The sequence below is a fragment of the Triticum aestivum genome, chromosome 2A (genome assembly GCF_018294505.1).
Source record: "Triticum aestivum cultivar Chinese Spring chromosome 2A, IWGSC CS RefSeq v2.1, whole genome shotgun sequence".
Classification (NCBI taxonomy): Eukaryota; Viridiplantae; Streptophyta; class Magnoliopsida; order Poales; family Poaceae; genus Triticum; species Triticum aestivum.
In genome coordinates this window covers 340505054-340515998 of record NC_057797.1, presented here as the reverse complement: position 1 = coordinate 340515998, position 10945 = coordinate 340505054, and positions in this window count along the sequence as shown.

The window sequence follows — 10945 nt, the reverse complement described above, 5'->3', positions numbered from 1 at the left end:
ATTTCCTCTATGCTTAAAAGCTTGTTTTGCTCTTTGATGAATGAGCTCTTTTCTCATGCAATGCTTGATGAACCAAGATAGCAAGTGAGTATGCGATGACAATTTGGTGACACAAGAGATGATACCAATATAGGCAACAATGATGTATGTATGCTATGGGAAGTATGATCACCAACGTGCACAAGTCTCGTTGCCGGCAATACTCAATGGCTAGTCTCGATGGGTAAGCAACTCAAATGAGTAAGGCTATGATGGCTATCAATGTAATGGCAAGAGTGATATGTCCAATATCAAGATGAGGTTACCGGTCTTGCTTCTGGTATGGTGTCAAAATGGTGGTACGAATACCACGATGTAGTCGAGGTGGTCGTTTTTGATGACGCGTCCGTGGCGAAAGGTGAGCGGCGGTGGTGTCGATGTCGAACCGTACCTAAATAGCCGAAACACAAAAGGCTACGGTACCGCAACTCAAATTCTCAAACCTCGAAGTGGCAACCTGTGTCGGAGTGCGAAACGGGCACAAAGGGGGTAGTATGCGGAAGTGGTGATGGTGTATAAGTGGTGGGCAAAGATGCCAGTCGGTTTCAACTGAAACTGGGTGGGGCTGTAGTATCGCTTGTGAAGGCGGTAGTACCGATTGGTGCTTTAGCGGTAGTTCCGCTCGTGGGGGAGGCTCCGAAATCAACATACATCTACGTCATGCATTTGACTCTCCTTGGTAATCGCTCTATCCAAGCTTTGAGAGTTTTGACTACGACGGTTGCCGATCACCGCCTGCTGCTGGGTAAGAACTGGTAGGAATTTGAGATTTGCATAACAGATTTGTGACACCCACCACCAGCTCTTGTTAGTAGTCTGTAGTATCATATTCTTGTGTGTTTCTATTGCTGCTAACCATGGCAGGATCACAAGGCGGAAATGGATGATCTCGGGGGCAAAATTTGATGGATTTCGTGGATGGAAGGTAGGGAAACTTGGGGAGATGCTAGATCCACTTGAAACCAAGCAAATCCATGGATCAAAATCAACAAAACATCATCAAACCAACAAATCAGAAGAAAAAAATTTGGGGCTATTTTTGGTGGGGATTTTCGAAATTGGGAAAGAACACAACAAAATTAGGCTAGAAAACAACAAGGGGAGGCTCCGAAATCATGACCAACATGGCTCTAGATACCAAGATGATGTAGGGTAGAACCCTAGTGGCCCGATCTTTCACGATAGGAGCGGAATCCCGTGAAGAACATGAAGAACACGAGGTGGAAAGAGAGGGAAAACACAAGGGGAACACAAGAGACACACTAGACCAACAAGAATAAGTCACACATGTGTTAGATCCTCGAATACATAAGAGAAGATACATGATCCATGTACAACTAAGGACGATAAAAGGGTAGCCGATATGGATGAGCGCAGCTCTATCTCTCAAATGACTAAACCAACGCTAACCCTAGTACGGAGCTAAGGGACAAGTATATATAGTCCAAGGGGTAAGTTGGGGATACATGGGGTGAAACCCCTTTCACTGCACACAGGCAGGGCGGTAGTACCGGTCATGGGGGCGGTTGTACCGCTGGATGCTCAGGTACGGGTTCCTGGAGGTGCTTCTGGATGTGCTCAGTGGTTGTACCGGTGCTTAGGGCGGTTGTACCGGTCAGGTGGCTGTTACGGGGATAAACCGGTGCTGCACCGGCCTTGCACCGCTCGATCACAGAAGCTTGGCCGGTTGTTGGGCGGTGGTCGAGCGGTTGCACCGCTTGTGGGCCTTTAGCAGTAGTACCGCTTGGTGTGGGCGGTAGTACCGCTCGAGCTGTAGCAGCTGGCTATCCCTCCCTTGCTCCCGCGCACACTTGGCCTTGGTCCTTAGGCTCTCCATGGTCTCCTCGGATGGACCTGAGTATGCATAAGGTCCGCGCTTGAGGTAGCATCCATGTCTTACATGCGGAAAGGGAAGATTCGGAAAGGAGCGAGTTCACCTTGTGTCCAATGGTGTATACTTGAGGTCTCAACATGTGGGCACTAGGGGCTTGGGGAGAAGTTGTAGTGTACATGGGGATGATCATAGGATGCTCTGCATCATCTCCCCTCCCTTGGGAAAGATCTGACCTTGGATCGAAAACCTCATCACCATGGGAACGGTTGTCGTGGACGGACATGTAGTTGGATGGAGTGGAAGACGTTACGCAATCCAAGTACTCAAGGTGTCACCGGAGTAGTATACATGCAAAAAGAGCAAACACAAATGACACTCGGAAATACAATGGTTAGAGCACACAAAGTGTCCATCATGTAAGAATGAGTCCGTGCAACAAGATTGAGCATGACAAGGTGCATGAAGCTTATCCACAAGAGATGGAATGGTATGCAAAGCATTCATGGGAGCAAAAGCATTCATTGCACACACAAAGGTGTTGTGAATATGATCAATGCAACCACGGTGCAAAATGATGTCATAGAGGGACGGTTTATCAATAGCATGAATAAGGCAATGGATGCTCAAGATGAGTATGTGATCATGCAATTGATGATGGGCAATATGATCATCATGTATGAATATGCCATCAAGAAAGATCATAACAAATTTGCTAAGGAAATGCACAAGCTCATATATCATGGGTGACATGGGAATACAAGATGCAACAAGGCAATCGTAATATGAGTCAATCCATGCATAAGATGCAAATTTGTCATGTGTATGATATGTCCATCGAGCATGACATGTGTGGGCACAATCAACAAGTATGGAGGTGTTGGTGTACCAATGCTCAGTTTCATAGTATGTAGGCATATGATGCAAGAACAACCAAATACAATAGGCTCAACCAAGCAAGCATGCATCACAAGTAAGGTGTCCAAGTCTCCAAGATCAATAAGCACATATGCAACAATTGGAGGCAAGCGACAATGAACAAGAAGTATCATGTGAGAGGCATGAGCATATATGTCATCAACCCAAGAAAGCGAGCAAGAGTTGAAGATGGGTGATGCGACAAAGCAAGCAATCATGGTGATCAAGTCAAGCAAGCTAGTAGTGCGAGGATGCAACATACTAGAAGGAATCATGGCAAGCATGTCATGGGTGCAAATAGTGTGCATGAATGATTCACATGACATAGCATAAGCATGAAAGGAGGATATGAGCAAAATAGCATCAATAGCATGAGGCACATGATAAACATGGCAATAGCAACAAGGATCTCCAACAAGCATGCAAATACACATAGGAGTAGCATAATGGTGAATCATGGGTAGATGCAAGCAAGGGTCACAAGTGCATGGAAAAGGCATATAAGCAAGCATAGCATGCAAAGTGAACACGGTAAAATGAGCAAGAAGCGAGAAGCGGTATATAGCCCATAGCCGAGTGAGATCCAAGTGAGAGAGATGCGCGTAGTCGTTGCGCGAAGAGAGTGGTGGGAAGGGTAGTTCACGGGATCCCAAGTCATCTACGCTCTCTAGAGCTCATTTCGTCAACTCTTGGGATTGAGAGGTTGACGAGTATACGTGAGTACCTACACAAAACAAAGACAAAGGGAAAATTGTGTGTGCGTGGTAGATGTACACATCATCCATCATGATGTGCACATGCTTGTGTTGGTTAGCACAAAATATCCAAAGCTCAAATAAATGAGATGCGTGATATAAAAACATGTCATCCATAATGATAGGGTTGTTGTTATGTATAGCATAATGGAGACTCAAATTGTTTAATGCATCACAAGAAATATGTATAGCATTGTTATTCATGGAATGCATATGGTACACACAACGGATGTAATCATGCGATACACAATAATTTTTATGGCATGGCATAGTAGATGAATTGTGCAAATCATGTAAAGGAAGCATAGCAATATCATCACATGAAAAACAAAAGCCAATGACCATCATCTCGCCATCTATGCCATAAGTGCAAATGGGATTTATGTGAATGGGGCATGCATAGTCACTATGTTGAGATTGAAATGATGCAATATGGGATATCTCACTCATAGCATATGACAAGGTTAATGGATTGTAAAACATGATGTGTCCAAAAGAATTTTCACATGATATCCTATGGAGCATATCATCACAACTAGGCAAATCAACATGCTCGTCATCATATTTATCATAAATAGGTAAGTCATGACATGAAGAAGTGGCACTAGCATGAAGCATGGGTATAGGTGTGTCAACATCATGCAAGCAATCATTCGAAAAATAGTCCATTAGTGGGACAAGAGAAGCACCATCACCTATGTTACCTTTGGAGCATCGCCCATGTGTTGTAGGTGAGGTGTCGAGGACCAAGTCGTGGTCATCTTCATCATGATGGAACCATGTGGGGGGTGTAGCATCATCCACCATGGCCATCATCCTCTTCATTGGATGTATGGGCTCGTCGAGGATAGGTGTGTCGTCATGTAGGAGACCTAGCACCAAACAAGAAAACACACTAGGAGTAGAGGTTAAGTCGTTAGAAAACAACGAGGGGAGGCTCCGAAATCGTGATCAACGTGGCTCTAGATACCAAGATGATGTAGGGTCGAGACCCTAATCGCCCGATCTTTCATGAAAGGAGCGGATCCCGGAAAATCAAGAAGAATACGAGGAAGAACGGAAGGAAAACACAAGAGGAAATCACTAACCGACATGAATAAGTCACACATGGGCTAGATCCTCGAGTACATAGGACGATACACGAATCCACAGACAACTAGGGACGATACACGGTATCCGGTTCTTCTCCGTGAGGAGGTCTTGAATCCACAAGGGGATCTTCCCTAAAAGGGGGCTTGAATCCGCTTGGGGGATCTTCTTTGGTGGAGGCTCGAATCTCCGAGGAGAAGGTAACTAAGTGGATGAGCAAATCTCTCTCACAAATCTGAGCTAAACATTTGCTAACCCTAGTACGGAGCTAAGGGACAAGTAGATATAGTCCAAGGGGGGTAAGTTGGGGGATACATGGGGTGAAACCCTTGTTGCTGCGCATAGGCAGGGTGGTTGTACCGGTCATGGGGGCGGTTGTACCGCTGGGAGTTCAGGTACTGGTTCCTGGAGGCGTTCCCGGATGCGCTCAGCGGTGGTACTGGTGCGCGGGGCGGTTGTACCGGTCTGGGGGCTGTTGCAGGGATAAACCGGTGTTGTACCAGCCTTGCACCGCTTGATGTCAGGAGCTTGACCGGTAGTTGACCGGTGGCCGACCGGTTGTACCGCCCAGGCGGAAGTTGGGCGGTGCATGGGCGGTTGTTCCGGGACTTCTGAGCTGGGATGATGTTCTTCATGCTCTTGATGTCCTTCTTGCATCATGACATCTCCTTGGTTCCTTACATGGTACATAAGCACACAAAGCATCTCCGTTTGAGGTAGTTGCCAAGTCTCAAGTGGGTAAAAGGGAAGTTCAACAAGGAGAGAGTTAACCTCGTTCTCAATGGCTCTCGCATGGGCTCTTGTCATGGGTCCAAGTGGTGTCATGGGAGATGTAGGTAGGTCCATGGGGATGGCCTTGGGATGCTCCGCATCACAAGCTCTACGCGATGCGAGTCGAGCCATTGCCGACCGAGGCCGTCAAGCCCGTGAAGAAGAGGAAGCACTTCGCGAAGAACTTCATGAACGACGATTTCAAGCTCGCATGCATCGTCTAGTTCCCCCTCGAGCTCGACGCGTTCCTCCACAAGCTCGCCAAGACCATCAAGTTCATCAAGAGCATGACTACAATGGGAATCCTCCGCGACAAGAGCAACACGAGGTTGACAACCCTCCGCATCAAGAGCACCACAAGTTGGACAATCATGTACAGCATGGGCGTCATCATCCCCGACCCCAACACAATGAAGAGCAACGATACGGCAAGCTCAAGTTCACCATGCCCAAGTTCAACGGAAGCAATGATCCCAAAGAATACCTTTCATGGTCATTGAAAGTTGACAATATCTTCCGTTTACACAATTATGACGAAGAGAAGAAGATCGCGATGGCATCCCTTGAGTTCTAAGACTATGTCCTAATTTGGTGGGAACAAGTCATTGAGCGCCGCGAGGCAAGAGGCGAACCACCCATCACTAGTTGGGCACAAGTGAAGGATGTCATGAGAGCACGCTTCGTGCCTACCTACTACAACCGCGACCTCTTCAAGAAACTCCAACAACTCAAGCAAGGAACCAAGAGCGTTGAAGAATACTACAAGGAGATGGAGATTGCAATGATAAGAGCCAATGTGACGGAAGATGATGAGCAAACTATGGCACATTTCTTGAATGGACTCAATCATCCTATCAAGAAGATTGCCGACTTCCAACTATACTCAAATCTCATCGAGCTGGTGCACCAAGCTACCAAAGCGGAACGCCAAGTGCAAGATGATTTCAAGTATGCCAAGTTCTCATCCAAGTCCTACGGCTTCTCCAATAACCAAGCTCCAACTACTCCAACACCAACTACAAGACCGTCTACTTCCAACATCGACAAGTCGACTTCCAAGAAAGCTTCGCCTACTACAAGCAACTTCAAGCCGAGAGCTTCATCATCATCAACCCCTACCGATGAGACCGTCAGGACGAGTTCCCTCAAGTGTTTCACTTGCGGAGGCCGAGGCCACAAGTCCTATGAGTGCACCAACAAGCGCACCATGATCTTCAACGACGATGGCACTTATGATTCCATGAGCGAAGGAGAAATGGAAGCCCTTGAGAAAGTCGCCATGCACTGCCAAGTGAACAATGAAGAAGAACAAGTCCTTTGTGATGAAGACCCAAGTCCCGCACTTGTTGTCTCCAAAGTCTTGACTCTCCAACATCACCAAGAAGAAGACCAAAGATGCACCATATTCCACACCAAGGCCGGCATCAATGGACGATCCATCAAGGTCATCATCAATGGAGGGAGTTGTCACAATCTCGCAAGTGAAGAACTTTGCTCCAAGCTCCAATTGCCCAAGACGAAGCATCCACATCCATACAAAGTGCAATGGCTTAGTGACTCCGGCACTATCCAAGTCGAGCACCGAGTAGAAGTCTCCTTCAAAATTGGCGCCTACGAAGACACCTTGGAGTGCAAAGTCATCCCAATGACCGTTTGCCATCTTCTCCTTGGATGGCCATGGCAATTAGATAGAGGAGTCGTCCACAATGGGCGTACAAACCACTATAGCTTCGAGATGCAAGGAAAGGAGTTTGTGTTACGACCTATGTCTCCAAGCAAAGTGATCGCTGATAACCTAGCCACCCATCGTGGAGAGAATGGTGAGAGAGTGAGCCACCAAAAAGAGAGCGAGCGCCACAAGCCCAAATTGAGTGCCTCCACGATGAGCGAAAACAAGAACCTAGTTCTATTTGCCACCAAACGTGACATGAGAGAAGTGTGTGAGAACCCATCTAGTGTCATACACTACGTCCTCGTGTGCAAGGACAACACAACACAAACTAACACCTCTCACACTCTTCCTCGAGTGTTGTCTTCTCTTTTGCAGGAATTTCAAGATGTTTTCCCCGATGAGCTACCTCCGGGACTACCTCCACTACGAGGCATTAAGCACCGCATCGACCTCATCCCCGGAGAACCGCTTCCGCACAAAGCTCCCTACCGCGTCAACCCCAAAGAAACCAAAGAAATTCAAAGGCAAGTAAAGCATCTCATAGACCATGGTCATGTGCGTGAAAGTTTGAGCCCTTGTGCCGTACCGGTCATTCTTGTGCCAAAATGTGACGGTAGCTTTCACATGTGCTCCGATTGTAGACCTATCAATGCCATCACCGTTTGTTATAGGTATCCCATTCCACGCCTCGATGATATGCTAGATGAGCTTAGTGGTGCCACTATATTTTCCAAAATTGATCTTAAGAGTGGTTACTATCAAATCCGCATACAAGAGGGTGATGAATGGAAAATCGCATTCAAAACCAAGTTTGGTTTGTATTAGTGGTTAGTCATGCCTATGGGTCTCTTGGAAGCACCGAGCACTTTTATGCGCCTTATGAATCATGTCTTTCGCCCTTACATTGGTATATTTGTCGTGGTTTACTTCAATGACATTCTTATGTTTAGCAAATCTATCAAAGAGCATGTCACCCATGTCCGCACCATTTTGCAAACTCTTAGAAAAGAGTGTCTCTATGCTAATATGGAGAAATGCCTTTTTGGTGTTGATAAGCTCGTTTTCTTGGGTTTTGTGGTCTCTTCTAAGGGTGTTCATGTAGATGATTCCAAGATCAATGCTATTAAGACTTGGCCGCAACCAACCAACTTGCATCAAGTGCGTAGTTTTCTTGGTCTTGAGGGTTTCTATCGTCGCTTTGTGAAGGATTTTAGCACCATTGCTTCGCCTTTGCATGCTTTGAGCAAGAAGAATGCGCCGTTTATTTGGGGACCATCCCAAGATACCGCATTCAATGAGCTTAAGAATTTGCTTACTCATGCTCCCGTGCTTGCTTTACCCAACTTTGACAAACCTTTTGAGATTCATTGCAATGCTAGCGGTAATGGCATAGGAGGTGTGTTAACGCAAGAGAAGCGCCCCATAGCTTACTTTAGTGAGAAACTTTCCGGAGCGCAACTCAACTATCCCATCTATGACAAAGAGCTATATGCTTTAGTCCGTGTTTTACATGAATGGGAACATTACCTTCGTCCCCATGAGTTTATCATTCATACCGATCATGAGACTCTCAAGTATCTCAAGGGTCAAACTAAGTTGAACAAGCGTCATGCTAAATGGAGTGAATTCATTGAGTCTTTTCCCTATGTCATCAAGTACATCAAGGGTAAAGAAAACATCGTCGCGGATGCTCTTTCCCGCATATGCATGCTAGTCATGCAACTTGAGTTAGATGTCATTGGCTTCAAGCATATCAAAGAATTGTATGCGCATGATGAAACTTTTGCCACTACTTATGCCAAGTATTTGTCGCATACATCATGGGAATGCTATTACATCAAAGACGGCTATCTTATGAGAGCTAACAAACTTTGCATCCCCAAGTCGTCCCTTCGTTTGTTGCTTTTGCAGGAATCACATGGAGGAGGCTTAATGGGACATTTCGTACGCGACAAGACGTTTGCCACGCTCTCGAAGAGCTACTTTTGGCCAAAGATGTTTCGGGACGTCAATCGATTCACCAACCGATGTTCGACATGTCGCAAAGCTAAGTCCAAAGCTCAATCTCATTGTCTCTATAGGCCTCTACCGATTCCATACCAACCATGGGAAGACATTAGCATGGACTTCGTACTTGGTTTGCCTAGGACTCGCAATGGGAAAGACTCTATAGTTGTCGTTGTGGACCGTTTCTCAAAAATGGCACATTTTATTCCTTGTAACAAGATAGACGATGCTTCACATGTTGCTAATCTCTTTTGTAGGGAAATATTGCGTCTACATGGTGTGCCAAAGACTATCGTCTCGGACCGTGATGTCAAGTTCTTGAGTTACTTTTGGAAGACCTTATGCGCCAAGCTCAGAATCAAGCTACTGTTCTCCACGGCGTACCATCCTCAAACCTACGGCCAAACGGAGGTGACAAACCGCACACTCTCCGCTCTACTTCGAGTACTCATCAAGAAGAACATCAAGGAGTGGGAGGAGGGCCTACCTATCGCCGAGTTCGCCTACAACCGAGCAAGACACTCAACAACCGGCAAGTCGCCTTTCGAGGTCGTTTACGGATTCAACCCATTGTCACCATTGGACATTCTTCCTCTACCACTCCAAGAGCGCGTGTGACACATCTCAAGAAGATGCATGAAGATACAATAAACACCATCGAGCCCCAAGTTCAACGCCTTGCGACCAAGCTCAACTTCAACAAGCAACCTATGGTCTTCAACATTGATGATCGAGTGTGGATACACCTTCGCAAGGACCGCTTCCCACAAGAACGCAAATCCAAGCTTCGACCACGAGCAGATGGACCCTTCAAGGTGCTTGCACGCTACAATGACAACGCTTACAAGATCGACCTCCCGCGCGACAAGTACAACGTGAGCGACATCTTCAACGTCAAAGATCTCTCTCCCTTCCATGGTGATGAAGATTTTGATCCGAGGACGGATCTTCCCCAAGGGAGGGGAGATGATGCGGAGCATCCCATGGTCATCCCGATGGACCTACCATCGTCTCATCAAGTGCCTACCGGACCCATGACTCGATCACGTGCGAGAGCCCTTGAAACCGAGGTGACATCTCTCCTGTCACAATTCCACTTTGATGCACATGAAGCATGGATACTACCTCATATGGATACTTTGTGCATACTCAGGTACAATGGAGAAGCTAAGGAGCAAGGACAAGAAGAAGAGGAAGATGGACGAGGAGACGGAGAAGAAGAAGGGCTGCCGGAAATGTCCCAGCCACCGGACGACCGGCCGGGACCGGACGTCCGGCGCCTGAAGTATCAGCCGAGTCCTAGCCGGTGGATGTCCGGTCCAGACCGGTGCTCCGACACCCGAAGCAAACGAGTGGACGTCCGGTCCGGACCGGACGACCGGCGCGACCGCACCCGAGCCGAAGTCCGCGGAAGTCCAGAGCCTCCGGACGTCCGGCACCCCCATCACAGAGCGGAACCAGCGGATGACCGAAGGACAGCGGACGTCCGGCAGCTCCTGAGACACCGGATGACCGGTCCCCAGCGGACGTCCGGTACCTGTCTGCGCACAGTGTTCGTACCCGAGGCCCATGTACCCCTTCACTTCGCCCCCATTTGCACTTAGACTATAAATAGACCCCCCCATTCATCCTAGCTAGGGTTAGCGTTGGTTTAGCTCATACTCAGAGATAGAGCTTCACTCATCCTCATCGGATCTACTCCTCGTGAGAGATCGGGGCCTCTTCGGAGAAGATCCCTTTGGATTGAAGGCCCCTTTCTAAGGGAAGATCCCCTTGTGGATTCAAGACCTCCTCACGGAGAAGAACCGGTTACCGTGTATCGTCCCTAGTTGTCCGTGGATTCATGTATCGTTCTATGTACTC